Raw genomic sequence first — 16,289 nt, 5'->3', positions numbered from 1 at the left:
AAAAGGGATTCAAATATTTGAATTCGAGATGATGATACATGTAATCCATACTCGAACCAAAATTGATCTATCAAACATGCATACTCATATGAATTCACGCGCATCTATGTTATTTAATATGTAGATATTACTGATCCATACATTTTAGTAGAAAATAATTTGGTTTAATTTTTTGAATTCAACCTTATGATTTTGAGATCATTGTATTTGTAAATCATATTATACATATAAAGGAGCAGAATTCTTTGTTGTGCTTTTGAATGTATATATAAAAAATGATGTATATAGAATTTTCTTCCAATCGAAAATGGATCCCGCCCGAAAAAAATAGAATACAAACGGGATTCGAATTGAGTTGGCACAGCAAACGTGCACTTTGCAAAATTTGAATGAAGCGGGGAAAGTTGCAGTAACCGCCCAAAACCAAAATCTGCGAGATGGAAATTACTACTGCCTATCCCTGCCACACAAAGCCTATCTACTCGATTTCTATAGGTTTCGATAAGGGTAGGTTTGTAATTTCACTCAAACATGACATAACCGCCTCTCACCCGGATTCATACATGGTGGGTGCCAAAACACAGTGTGTCCTCGGCCGAAATCGACTCCCTCCCCGATTCATACACGGTGGGCGCCAAAAACAAACTCTCATCGGCAAATATTCGGTGCATGCGAGATTACCGTCCTATCCCCAACCGACTAATATTGTTGTGATGTAGGAAATTTGAAACACGGGCTAAGTTTGTAAATTTCCTCGCATTTGAGACAAGCGTGCCCTGAAGACATGGTTCCCCCTTCCTCTCCACCTACATTTCCCCATTTGTACTCCATGGGTGCCAAAACACCCTCTCCACCCCAGCCTCCTCCGTCCGCCACCCCATCCACCGCCGTCCTCCTCCACCATGTCGGAGCTGATACCCCGACGCCGCCGTCCATTACAAGAGATCGACCTCTCTCATCCACGGCTTCAGACTGGGATCCTTGCATCCCATCCTCTCGCTTCATCCCCGTCGTCTTCCACCTTGCCGGCGCCGCTCCTACGACTGTCTCATCCACCGCGCCCTGCTGCCGCCATCTACCCTCCTAGATCTACTTCCACGCCGCTGACAGCCATCGCTACTGCAGCACCGTAAAATTCTCAACAGATGCATACACAGCGCCGCACCAGAGGCGGTACTCTTTCGTATCTTCTGAACTTATTTATCGCAGCAAGAAAATAGATCGCCACTGCTTTACTCTGATTTCTTGTCCATCACTTACATGCTAGTTGAAAGCAAACACGGGTTGCGAATTTGCCTTTGTCCGGTTTGCACCTTCAGATCCTCCATGGCACGCTCAACGATATACTCCCAATGCTTATGGTTTTCCCCTTTTATATTCCACACTAGTTAAATCACAGTAGACTAAATTTCAAATTTGGGTCGGTCGATTTTTCAGAGCTCACCGGAGTTCGCCGGTGCAAACGAAGGGGCTCGGGTGGGGACGATGGTTGTAGGGGGCGGTGGTGGGGCCTCACCGAACGAAGAAAACTCAACGCGGGTGGGGGCGGGGGTGGGGGTGGGGGTGGTGGAGGAACACAGACAGTGGGGGGCGGTGGTCCGGCCGGCGGCCCGTGCGGTGTTCTGTATGGGAAGAATCAGAGACGAGTAATAAGAAGGGTTAGGAGACATAGAATCTTCATCCAACTGCCTGAATGGTCGACTGACCCAAATGACAAAAGTCACGCGACTTGCATGCAGACATGCCTTTATATTAAGTACCATCATCGTACCTGCTTAGCACTTCTCCTGAATCCATCAAGCTAAACAAAATGCCACTCATAATTCCAAACTTATTGCTCAAGTATGAATCTGATATGATGCTGATATTACTAAAATAGATAACATTTAATTGGTCGGCTAATGTTCCTACTTTACTTTCTAAAAAGCGTGTGCATTACATATAGATAGACAACAGGGAGTTGCTTTCTTAATGCGCTCTGGTTCAATATGTGTGGGCACTGAACAACAAACATTTTATTATCCAAAATCTGCTTGCTCTTCTTTAGCATGTTCCTCTTCTGTTCTTCTTTAATAAGTACTCTATCCGTTCCTAAATACAAGCCTTTGTATAGGTTCCACCATGGACTACATATGGAGCAAAATGAGTGAATCTACACTCTAAAATGTATTTGGATACATATGTATGTGATCCATAGTGGAAATCTCTACCAAGACATATATTTTGGAACGGAGGGAGTATGATAGTAGTACAGTATGTTCCTTGTAGTGAAGATGAGCAGGGACATTTGCATTGTAGAGGTCTATACGGCCGGTTGTGATGGACACTTTGAACTCTTCGGGCCTCTTTGATTCATAGGATTTTGTAAACATGTGAATAGGATTTGTAGTGGCCTGCCCACTTGAATCTTATAAGAATAGTAAGGAAATGCGGGGGGCTGTGTCGCCTCTGAGAGTTACACTGATATTAACAGTACCGCACCTTCATTTGAAGAGAGTTGGTATCTGAAGCCTTTCTAGCCGTATCGGCAATACTAGCACATATATTCTAGCAAGTTCCACTTTGCTGATTTTACTCTAATGCTTACGGTTTTCCCGTTATATGTACACTATGATCTGTGTAGCTGCTTTGTGTCGCACTAGCAGCAGTCCACTCTTGAAGCTAAACACTGCAATGACTTACAAAATTGGCACCAAGGCATTGAGTGCCATTCTGAATGCAATGAAACTCATACGCTCCCCACCTGTTGATTCTTGTTTAGAATATGATCCTAATGACTATTCTAACCTCGAGGAGTCAAAGGCAGATGGCCTGTCCTGTTCACCCATCAAGGTGCCTGTTCTAATTTGGCAAGGTTTTATTGATTGCGCATATCTTGCATTTCTTCTACTTTGTTGCACCGCCATCTGCTTAGTTTACTCATCATATATGTCAAGATGCCATGCCCATCCATTATCAATACATATTCTATCTGTCATCATACCATGTTTTTCCACTCAAATGTTGTTCTTGTGCATCAGACATCAAAAAGGAAGATGGTGATTGCTGAACCTGAAGGAGCACCAGCAAAGTCCTTGGAAAACATGGTTGTGACGGAGAAATCACACAGCACCCCACTTATATCGGCTGTACAACCTGTGACACAAAATGTAGGACCGACTCCAGCAGACTGTACCCATACTTCACTAGCCACACCACTAGCCCCACCACACAGGACCTGCACTCCAGCAAAAGGTATGCCGATTTCAGTTGCCATAGCACCAGCCGTACCACAGAAAAATCCCATTCCAGCAAAAAGTACAGCAAGTCCACCGGCCGAAGACCTATCCCAACTGCAGAGACAGCCAAATCCTGCAGATTGGAACCCCATTCCAGTTATTCCCAGTTTAAAAGACAATGCTTTCAATGTTGTTAGGGACTACATGCATATATTCCCATCATGGAAGATTATAGTGAAGACAAACACCATTTTCACATCTTCCTATCCCACTTACGTGTAAGTGCTATTATTCATGGTGATTATTTTCCTGTTTTCTGCTGATTGAACACGTCAATGATTTACATTACATTGTTGTAAGTAGGCGAGGGTCAATCTGGATAATCATGACGAGCAAAGCTTGCTTGCGCTTTTCAAGGAAGCATTGCAGCAGTATCGGTGTTACCTGAGGAAATTACACTTTGATGGCAAGTCTATAAATGAATTTCTGGTGAAGTCTCCTATGCTAAATTTAGAAGACATTGAATGGAAAAACCTTGTTATGCACTGGTCTCGTTCCAAGGATGAGGTATTGTCTATGATATTGCATGACAATTTGAACTTCTACTTTTCCGCATGTGCCTTACGGATCTTTTTTGCAGCAAATCTGCTCGAAAAGGAATTCCGGTTTGAAAAGAACGACGGGATATCGCAAATATGCTGCCCGCTGCTTTGCTCTTGTTAGTACATGTTGTCCTGTATCACTGTACTTGCATACATACCTGGTTCATTATGTGATAGGAGTATGCATGATATCTTGCTTATCAATTATTTGCCCCAAATTATCTAATCTGTATGAATGGTTACATTAGTGTAGAATATATCCAATGCCAATAAATTTTTTTAGCTCTGCATTGTTCTTGTAAAGTACCTGCTGCCCTTTATTAGTGTACTTATATTGACAGGTAGTTGTTCATGTACCATCACTCTGCAGCTTATTTTTCTTTGCCCTCCATTTTCTACACATAAGATCTATATCTACTCTTACCATAAGGTTGGACAACACCGATGGTACTAAAGAAGTTTAGCTCTGCATTGCTCTTGGCTGTACCTTTTTCCTGTATCGCTGTAGTTACATTTATAGCTACTTGGTTATGTAGCATCACTCTTCATCTTATCTTAAATATTCTCCATTTTTTCTTATATTGTCACATCTATATTTGCTCTTAACAAAATGTAGAATAAAGGCAATGGTTATGAAGAAGATTCGGTGGTAAACTTCTTGAATCGCCCCCCATCAGCATGGACAAGGGATTTATAGAGCCTGCCTTCACCAATAATGTAAGTTTGTCCTTCTCAAGCCTTCAAATTTTGTTGTGTATATTTGGTTAGGCATGACTGCAACAGCTGTTTATTTTTGGTGTTTGCATGAAATTGCATGTTTAAAGTTTATTATGTACTTCATAAACAAAAGTTTGTCCTTCTCAATTTAAGTTTTCAGTTGTACAACCAAGTTCCTTCTTCATACCATGTAAATTAAACTATACAAAGCAAGTGATCTTATTTTGCCAATTTGAAATGGGATAAATTGGCAGTGCACTAACCATTGATACTTATGAGTTCTTGATCTGTAATCCAATGGTGTCGTGAAGCTGCCAACTCCTTCATAATGTCATTTCCTGCCATGTCTTGACCTGAACAATACCATATTGTGTCAATGCTATTTTAAACTGTCTCACTTTATTCGTTAGTAAGAAATGTGATGAATTGTCAGCACTGATACTTATATGTGCAAAACCTGTCATCTGTCTGCTTGTTTATCTTTCAGAGTGAGGAGGATATAAGTGTCAAACAAGTGCTGTCTCATCAGCTTGCTCAGCTGCTTGCGTTGCAGCTCCTGAGTAGGGCTAACCTTTCTTGATCTCTATTGAAGTGCTGTCAGTTTTGTATATTATTTTGTCGGCGTGTTTAATTGCACTGGTGGCGATCTTTGATGCCCGGTGTATGTAATTTGTTGTCTGCTTGTACTTTATTATCATAGTGGCGAACTTTGATGCCCAGTGGATGTAATATGCCGTAATTTCTTTATTGTATAGTCTAGGTTTTTTTCTTATTCACGATGCTATAGTTATTTTATTGTATATATATCCTGTCTTCGCAGTAAACCGGCCAAACGGTAAAATTACGGTACATAATCGGGCCGTCATGCAAATCACTATGTATGATCCGCATCATGGGCCCCGTCATCTTGGTCCATTAATAGGCCTAAATGTAAACTGACCCACTAGTAGATTCGGGCCTTTAATAGGCTGAGTAAACCGCCGGCCCTATTTTCCCAAGAAAACTCAATGGGCTTTTAGGAGGCTGAAAAGTAGGTTGGGCCTGGAAAGTGCCGAACAGCTCACGGGCCGGTAGCAGGCCGAAATAGACCCTGGCCCATGACTGTGCCAATCAAATCATGGGATTATAACAGGCCAAAATTGTCTTGGTCCTTGTTTGGCCCAATCAGATTATCGTCTATGAGCAGGCCAGATGCAAAAGGGGCCGTAGTTAGGCCCAACTATATGACGGGCTTTTAACAGGCCAAAATATATATAGGGCCGAAATGTTAAACGGGCCTTTAACAGGCCGAAACTAATATCAGGCCAAATTACTAAATGGGCCTTTATCAAGTGGGCCCAAAAGCATAGCGTCTAGTTAACGGGCCGAATCGGATATGGGCCATAATTTAGCCCAAAGCCTCTCAATGGGCCGGACCTGATCTGGGCCGTAATTTGGCCCAGAACATGGTAGGCTTTTAACGGGCTGGATCTCATATGGGCCTTTATTAGGCCTGGAACATCGCAGACTGTTAATGGACCGGATCAAATATGGGCCGGCATTTGGCCCAAAACATGGCAGCCTGTTAATGGGCCGGCCTACTAGTGTCATCAAAATCTTTTGGGCCTTCAGCTGGGCCGGCCCATTATGGTCGGCGAAATCTCGTGGGCCTTTAGCTTGGCCGGCCCATTATGGTCCGTAAAATCTTGTGGGCCTTTAGCTGGGCCGGCCCATTATGGTCCGCAAAATCTCGCGGGCCTTTAGCTGGGCCGGCCCATTATGGCCCACAAAATCTTGTGGGCCTTTAGCTGGGCCAACCCATTATGGTCCGCAAAATCTCGTGGGCCTTTTGTTGGGCCGGCCCATTATGGACCGCAAAATCTTGTGGGCCTTTAGTTGGGCCGGCCCATTTAAACTTTATGGGCCACTTTTGGGCCGGTCCACGTGTCAACATTTCATAAGCGCATCTCGCCCATTGGATGAGTGACACCTGTGCCAACGGGGAGCTGACACGTGTTTCCTCCAGCCAATGATGATTTTACACATGGAAAAGCGCCATTGGTGCGGGCTATTAACGGGTTATCGGATCCAAAACCGAACCAGATAGCTTAACGGCGTTCCGTTACGGTGGATGCCACCTGTCGGTCACCCTTGACGAAAGCACTTCTGTGACGCGCGATTTTTCGTCATGGAAGTGGGCACTTCCATGATGATAATTCTGGTAATGTCATGGAACACTTCTACGATAGCACATGTATGACTATCTTGATTCTCTCATAAAATTGTCATGGATGTACATGCATGACATAAAACATGACCTACTGTGACAAACATGTATCATCATGGAAGTGTATTTTTTTGTAGTGAAGGTACATCTTCCCATGGCAAGAAAAATCAATCTAGTTGGCCAAACCAAACCAAAATTTGGGAGAAGAAATACGGGGCTATAATAATCATGCATGTAAGAGTTGAGCAAAGACTCAAATAATATTCATGGATAGAACTGATCATAAACTCACAATTCATCGGATCCCAACAAACACACCGCAAAAAAGAGTTACATCAAATAGATCTTCAAGAAATCGAGGAGAACATTGTATTGAAGATAAAAAAGAGAGAAGAAGCCATCTAGCTACTAGCTATGGACCTGTAGGTCCATGGTAAACTACTCACGCATCATCGAAGGGGCAACAAGGATGATGAACAACCCCTTCATGATCGTTGCCCCCTCCGGCAAAGCGCTGGAAAGGCCTCTAGATTGGATCTCGTGGTTCTGGAACTTGCGGCGGCGAAAACTGTATTTCCTCGACTACCATAGGGTTTTCGAGATTTTCAAGTATTTATAGAGGCGGGGGTAGGTCAAAAGGGTGTCTGTGGGCTCCACTACCCACTAGGGCGCGCCCGGGACCCCTGGAGCGCCCTGGTGCGTAGTGGGCCCCACAGGTCTCCTCCCGTGTGCTCCTTTGGCTCCCTGGGTGTCCTCTAGGCAGAAAAAATTCTCCAAAATGTTTCGTGGCATTTGGACTTCGTTTGGTATTCATACTCTGCAAAGTAGAAAACAAGCAAAAACAACAACTGGTACTGGGTACTATGTCAATAGGTCAGTCCCAAAAAATGATATAAATTTGCTAGTAAATGTATATAAAACATCCAAGATTGATAATATAAAAGCATGCAACAATCCAAAAAACATAGATACGTTGAAGACGTATCAAGGACTTAGTGGCGTGCATGGCAATGGCGATCGTGCCCACATGGTCATCATCACCATCATCTTCATCTGCGGACATGTATTCTTCATGGGCAAGTTAGAGCCTTGTCATCTTTCCTCTTTGTGAACTTGGTGAAATTCTTTTTCTTGAGCATAAGCTTCTCGGACATGTCTTCACGTCTCTCAGACGGACAATCATGCACAAAGTGTCTTGGGCTATCAAAATTGTAGCATTTTCTTCATTTGAACAATCTTCCTTGAAGATTGTTCCCGTTGTTTGCCATGGTCCTGGAGTACTTTTTCACTACGAGAGCCAAGTCTTCCGCAAAGTCATTTGTCGGGCATGAAGTGTCAACATCTTACTCACAAGTCTCTTCAACCACTTCTTCGTCCCTTGAAGGTTGACTAACAAGTTTCTTGGCCTTCAAAGCAAGATTGGAGTTCTTGGTTGCTTGAGCAATTGCAAAGGTCTTCTAGGACTTGGTCTCCAAAAAACATGAGTTGAGAAGGTGGAGACAACTTGAGCCACGGTTAACTTGTGATAATTAAAGCATTGGTGAATCATCATGACCATGGTATGTTTCGTGAACCATAGCATCTAGGAACTTGTCCTTAATGAAATCATCATTTTACCAAGTGCACCCAAAGGTTCTTAAGTTGAGCACATGAGACTTCAACCTTTGGTACACCTCTTTCGCGGACTCACCCCCATTTCTCACAAATAGATTGACTTCTTGCTTGAGAAAAGTTAGCCATACAAGATTCATCATTTAACTCCACATGAGGTATGAAAGTAAGGGCCTTGATGCTTGTAGCTTGAAGCTGAGCACAAGACTCGGTGCGGGCAATGAGGCCACCTTCGACAACCTTAGAACTAGTCACAAGGAACTCATGTTCCTCACCAAGTCTCGTGTGATCAACTAGAAGCTTTTCAACCCTAACATTAAGGGCATCCTTGTTCTCAAGAGCAAGTTACAAAGCATCATTGGTTTTTAACAAAGCCAATTTGATGAGCCGACAAGTCTTCCTCAACTGATGCTCTCATGACACTCTCTTCATGTAGTTTGTGCTCGAGGAGTTTGACTCTCTCTTTTTCCTCTATGAGGAGGTTTTCAACATTCTCAATAAAATCATTGTGTTCGGCGAGTGACTTAAGGAGATCACCAAATTGAGCACGAGCTTCACCATGAAGAGTTTCCATGAAAGCCATCAAGGATTCATCATCATTCTCCACGCCCTCTTCACACTCATCGTCCACTATCTCACATGAGACATTGGGAGTGTAGATGGCGGGTTTTGAGATTTGGACTTTGTTTTTACCTCTTTGGCCATAAGGCAGCGATGATTGAAAGGCATGTCCTCGTTTGGAGAGTCTAAGAGGCCAGTGGTGGAGGAGGTGTGATTGCTTGTGATCTATGTTGGTATTTACCCGAAGAGGAGAGGATTATGCGGCACAACAAACGTAAGTATCTCCCTCAGCTATGATACCAAGGTTATCAATCCAGTAGGAGAACAAAGCAACACTACGTAAACAGCACCTGCACACAAACAACAAATACTTGCAACCCAATGCATAACGGGGGTGTCAATCCCTCCACGGTATTGAGATAGATTATATTGTATAGGTTTTGGTAAATAGATCTAGCAGAAACACAAAATAAAATAAAGAAGGAAAAATCACAGCAAGGTATTTTTGGTTTAATATGATAGGAAAATAGACCCGGGGGCCGTAGTTTTCGCTAGAGGTTTCTCTCAAGAAAATAGCATACGGTGGGTAAAAAAATTACTGTTGGGCAATTGACAGAAAAGTAAATAATTATGACGATATCCAAGGCAATGATCATGTATATAGGCATCACGTCCAAGATTAGTGTACCGAACCCTGCCTGGATCTACTACTATTACTCCACACATCGACCGCTAACTAGCATGCATCTAGTGTATTAAGTTCTTGGAAAACGTAGTAATGCAATAAGAACAATGACATGATGTAGAAAAGATAAACCCACGTATGAATAAACCATGTCTCGTTACCCTTAATAGCAACGATACATGCGTGTTATGTCTCTTTCTATCACTGAGATTGAGCACTGCAAGATCAAACCCATCACAAAGCACCTCTTCGCATGGCAAGAAAAATCAATCTAGTTGGCCAAACCAAACCAAAATTTCGGAGAAGAAATACGAGGCTAACAATCATGCATATAAGAGTGTAGCAAAGACTTAAATAATATTCATGGATAGAACTGATCATAAACTCACAATTCATCGGATCCCAACAAACACACCGCAAAAAAGAGTTACATCAAATAGATCTCCAAGAACATCGAGGAGAACATTGTATTGAAGATCAAAAAGAGAGAAGAAGCCATCTAGCTACTAGCTATGGACCCGTAGGTCTGTGGTAAACTACTCACGCATCATCGGAGGGGCAACAAGGATGATGAAGAACCCCTCCATGATCATTGCCCCCTCTGGCAAAGCGTTGGAAAAGGCCTCTAGATTGGATCTCGTGGTTTTGGAACTTGCGGCGGCGAAAACTGTATTTCCTGAACTCACATAGGGTTTTCGGGATTTTAGAGTATTTATAGAGGCGGGGGTAGGTCAAAAGGGTGTCTGTGGGCTCCACTACCCACCAGGGAGCGCTGGGGGCCGTTGGAGCACCCTGGTGCCTAGTGGGTCCCACGGGCCTCCTCCAGTGTGCTCCTTTGGCTCCCTGGGTGTCTTCTGGGCAGAAAAATTCTCAAAAATGTTTCATGGCATTTGGACTTCATTTGGTATTCATATTTTGCAAAGTAAAAAACAAGCAAAAAAACAACAACTAGCACTGGGCACTATGTCAATAGGGTAGTGCCAAAAAATGATATAAATTTGCTAGTAAATATATATATAACATCCAAGATTGATAATATAACAGCATGGAATAATCAAAAGTTATAGATACGTTGAAGACGTATCAAGGAGGTAGTGGCGTGCATAGCAATGGCCGTCGTGCCCACATGGTCATCATCACCATCATCTTCATCTCTGGACATGTATTCTTCATGGACTAGCTAGAGCCTTGTCATCTTTCCTCTTTGTGAACTTGGTGAACTTCTTCTTCTTCTTGAGCACAAGCTTCTCAGACATGTCTTCACGTCTCTCATACAGACAATCATGCACAAAGTGTCTCGGGCTATCACAATTTTAGCATTTTCTTCGTCTGAACAATCTTCCTTGAAGATTCTTCATGTTGTTTGCTATGGTCCTAGAATACTTTTTCACTAAGATAGCCAAGTGTTCCGCAAAGTCATTTATCGGGCATGAAGTGTCGACATCTTCCTCACAAGTCTCTTCAACCACTTCTTCGTCCCTTGAAGGTTGACTAACAACTTTCTTGGCCTTCAAAGCAAGATTGGAGTTCTTGGTTGCTTGAGCAATTGCAAAGGTCTTATTGGACTTGGTCTCCAAAAGAACATGAGTTGAGAAGGTGGAGACAACTTGAGCCACGATCAACTTGTGATAATTCAAGTGTTGGTGAATCATCATGACCATGGTATGTTTCGTGAGAACCATAGCATCTATGAACTTGTCCTCAATGAAATCATCATTTTCCCAAGTGCACCCAAAGGTTCTTAAGTTGAGCATAGGAGACTTCAACCTTTGGTACACCTCTTCCATGGACTCATCCTCATTTCTCACAAATAGATTGACTTCTTGCTTGAGAAAAGCCAACCAAGATCTTTGAATTGCTTCATCTCTTTCGAGAGCCTACTCAAGGCAATCCCAAATTTCCTTGGCGGTCTTGAGATGAGCAATGAAGTAACTATAGTCATCGGTCACTGCGGTGCGCAAGATGTTGTGGGAAGTTGCATTGAGTTGATCATCAACAGCTTCCCTTGTAGTGATATTGATTGGGTCCTTGGGATTGAATCGATTGACCAGAATCCACCATAGTTGAGTAGACACACTGTGAATATGAGACTCCATATCTAGCTTCCACTTAGCAAACGCATTAGCTTTCAAAGTGGGCGGAGGCCCAAGAGGATTAATGTGAGGGCGTTGCAAGGGTTGGGGTGAGTAAAAAGGTTCCATGGCATTGTACTTAGGAACTTGGGTGCGAGTAGGAGATGCAAGGGGTTCTCTGGAATCATCCGCATCATGGATGGCATTTGGTTCAAATGAGTTTGATGCGGATGTCGAGGGATTTAAGCGAGCATCAATTTCCTCCTCGACCGAGGAACGAACTTCTTTCAACATGGCGGTTTTGAGGTCCACGAATATTGAAAGAATGTTGGCCGTAGTTAAGGGGGCACCCAGGTCAATGGGGGCGGCAGGGGCAATGACAAGGGCAACAAGTGCATTGAGCATGGCGGGGGTAGGTTTTCACCAACCTCCACAAGGGGTGCGACAACTCCCACATTCCCTGGGTCGTACATGTCCTCTAAGGTTGTAAAACCTTATATTGGAGCACGAGGCTCTGATACCAATTGAAAGGATCGATATGGTCGACTAGATGGGGAGTGAATAGGAGACTACAAATTTTAATGTTTCTTGTCAATTTTAAGGTTTAGAGGATACATAGGGTTCACTAGATATGCAACTAGGTGAACACAACCTATATGACAAGCAAGCTTGAAGCTAAATATGCTAGGAAACAATCTAATTAGCAAGCCAACAAGCATACAAAGCAAAGTAAAGTGCGGGAAAGGATTAACCACAACTGAGACGAGGATGCAGATTTTATCCCGAAGTTCACTCTTCCTTGGGGAAGACCTACTCTCCGTTGAGAGCGGTGCTGGAGCCAAAGCTTGCGAAATGCCACCGAAGGCTCGCCGTAATATCTTTTGAGTCACCCCAATGGACGAGCCTCGAATCACTCAGGGTTGGTCTTGAAGGCGACCACCACACCTTTACAAACTTCTCCAGAGCACACCACAAGCAAGGAAGCTTTTGGACGAACCTCTAACCACCTAGGAGCCCAAGCTCCAAGAGTAACAAGTCAATGGTGGAGAAATGTTGTGGGGAATGCGATTTGGTTTGGTCAAAGTGTAGATCGGGTCTTGCTCTCGAATCCCCAAAGTTTCGACAAGTTTGGGTGTAGGGATTGAGAGTATTGAGCAAAATGAGGTGTGGCAATGGTGGAGCTCAACAAGACATTAGGGTTAGCGATGGAGGAGGAAGAAGGTGGGTATTTATAGTGTTCTTGGCTGGGTACTTTTTCTGCCCATTGGACCCCGTGCGCACGGGGTGTCCAGGAACTTACATAGGTACCCAGAGAGTTTACATAGTACCCTGTGCACATGGGGGACAACAGACCCCGTGCGCACGGGGTACCTACAAAGTCCTGACTACCCCGTGCGCACGGGATCAAAAGACCCCGTGCACACGGGGTACCCAGAAACCTTCTGTAGCAAACTTTCTCGGTACCATAGCTAGCACACTACAGATATTTGGTGGTAGGAGTGAGAAGGTGATAACCCACAAGTATAGGGGATCGCAACAGTTTTTGAGGGTAGAGTATTCAACCCAAATTTATTGATTCGACACAAGGGGAGCCAAAGAATATTCTCAAGTATTAGAAGCTGAGTTGCCAATTCAACCACACCTGGAAACTTAAAATCTGCAGCAAGGTATTTAGTAGCAAAGTAATATGATAATAATGGTAATGGTGGAAAAAAAGTAACGGAGGCGAAAGTAATATTTTTGGGTTTTATAGTGATTGTAACAATAGCAACGGAAAGTAAATAAGCGAAGAAAAATATATGAAAAGCTCGTAGGCAATGGATCGGTGATGGAGAATTATGACGGATGCGATCGATCATGTAACAGTCATAACATAGGGTGACACAGAACTAGCTCCAATTCATCAATGTAATGTAGGCATGTATTCCGAATATAGTCATACGTGCTTATGGAAAAGAACTTGCATGACATCTTTTGTCCTACCCTCCCGTGGCAGCGGGGTCCTATTGGAAACTAAGGGATATCATGGCCTCCTTTTAATAGAGTACCGGACCAAAGCATTAACACATAGTGAATACATGAACTCCTCAAACTACGGTCATCACCGGTAATGGTCCCTATTATTGTCACTTCGGGGTTAATGGATCATAACACATAATAGGTGACTATAGACTTGCAAGATAGGATCATGAACTCACATATATTCATGAAAACATAATAGGTTCAGATCTGAAATCATGGCACTCGGGCCCTAGTGACAAGCAGTAAGCATAGCAAAGTCACAGCAACATCAATCTCAGAACATAGTGGATACTAGGGATCAAACCCTAACAAAACTAACTTGATTACATGATAAATCTCATCCAACCCATCACCGTCCAGCAAGCTTACAATGGAATTACTCACGCACAGCGGTGAGCATCATGAAATTGGTGATGGAGGAAGGTTGATGATGACGATGGCAACGGATTCCCCTCTCCGGAGCCCCGAACGGACTCCAGATCAGCCCTCCCGAGAGATATTAGGGCTTGGGGGCGGCTCCGTATCGTAAAACGCGATGAATCCTTCTCTCTGATTTTTCTCTCCCCGAAAGTGAATATATGGAGTTGGAGTTGAGGTCGGTGGAGCGTCAGGGGGGCCACGAGGAAGGGGGCGCGCCCCCACCCTCGTGGACAGGGTGTGGGCCCCCTAACGTGGATCTTTCTTCCACTATTTTTTATATATTCCAAAAATAATCTCCGTTAATTTTCAGGTCATTCCGAGAACTTTTATTTCTGCATGAAAATAACACCATGGCAATTCTGTTGAAAACAGCATCAGTCTGGGTTAGTTCCATTCAAATCATGCAAGTTAGAGTCCAAAAAAGGGTAAAAGTGTTTGGAAAGGTAGATAAGACGGAGATGTATCAGAAGGCTGGTGTATAAGTTTTGGCAATGGCATTCCCACATGACATAAATCCACAATGACCCCTTTTAATAGCGTGATCTTTCCTAGGACTCGAATCGAACCAAAAAGAAAACCTTTGAGCCGTCGGTAAACCACGCCTTTGATCTTTTTGAATTGGGGGGTCGCACACCTCCATCAAGAATAACTTGGAACCAATATCCTGAGATAAACTTTAGCAACCTATATTAGTTCCACTGACCATATTGTCATCACACCAAAATATAATATAAGTGACACAGACACTTCCACATGTCAATCATTGATCTTCTCTGAAATCTATTATCAATGTGCATTAGATCAATGACATATATGTTGTTACTAATTACCAAAACGACCTAGGGATTAATTGCACTTTCACTAAGCATTACATCCGTGACAAGTAGACCGTTAAACTTACTACGTCTACTACTATTACCCCGCTTCAAGAGCGCTTCTATGCTTGCCTCTCTACGTATTAAGTTCATGACAAACAGAGTAATGCAAGAAGTATGATGACAGAATGTAGACAAAAGAAAACCAGGCAATATGATTAAACCCCGCCGTTTTCCCCTTAGTAGCAACAATACAAATACGCGCCTCGCTACCCCTCTATCATAGAGAGAGGACACCGCAATATTGAACCTAATACAAAGCACCTCTTCTGCTGAAGATAAATCAATCTAGTTGGCCAAACCAAGTGGATGGATAGGGAAGAAATAGAAAGTTATAATAATCACACATAATAAAGTTTGAAGAAGACTCAATTACTTTCAATGAATAACCCAATCATAAACCCACAATTAATCGGATCCCAACAAACGCACCACAAAAGATTACATCGAATCGATCTCCGAAGAGAACACTGAATTGAAGACGAGAGAGAGAGAGAGAGATCTAGCTAATAACTATATATGGACCCATAGATCCTGTTGGAACTATTCGTAGATCATCGGAGGTGTAGCAAGGTTGATGTAGAAGCCCTCCTTGACAGATTCCCCCTTTGGCAGAGTATCGGCGAAGGCCTCCATATGGGATCGAGGAAGAATAGGGACTTGCGGTGGTGGAAAAGTTGTTTGGTTGGTGCTTCTCGGGGTTTTCCAATATTTGGGAGTTTATACGCTGGAATTAGGTCAGACAGAGCCACGATGGGTCCACAAGACATCATGCTGTGCCCACCCCCCACCCCCCACCCCGGGCGCGCCCTATTGTCTTGTCGTCTCCTCATTTCTCTTCTAGATTCCCTCGAAAGCTTCCGAGGTCTCTTTTGGTCCAGAAAAAATCGTAAAAAAGTTTCATCATGTTTGCATTCCATTTGGTATGGATTTTCTGTAAAACCAAAAACAAGCAGAAAACAACCACTGGCACTAGGTGAATAGGTTAGTTCCCAAAAATGATATGAAATTGCATATATAATATAAAAGATTGATAATATAAGAGCATGAAATAATAAAAAAATAATAGATACGTCGAAGACGTATCAATTACATCTTGTAGTTGATGCTAATTGGTTTATTTGGTGGAAGATCATATGTTCAGATTGTTAATCATATATTTTTCTCCTCTAATCATGAACATGAGTATGATTTGTGAGTAGTTCCATTTGTTCTTGAGGACATGGGAGAAGTCTTGTTATAAGTAATCATGTGAAGTTGGTATTCATTCAATATTTTGATGAAGTGTATGTTGTTCTTC

Source organism: Triticum urartu, chromosome 4 (genome assembly GCF_003073215.2).
Source record: "Triticum urartu cultivar G1812 chromosome 4, Tu2.1, whole genome shotgun sequence".
Taxonomy (NCBI): Eukaryota; Viridiplantae; Streptophyta; class Magnoliopsida; order Poales; family Poaceae; genus Triticum; species Triticum urartu.
Note: the sequence above shows the minus strand (reverse complement) of the source record.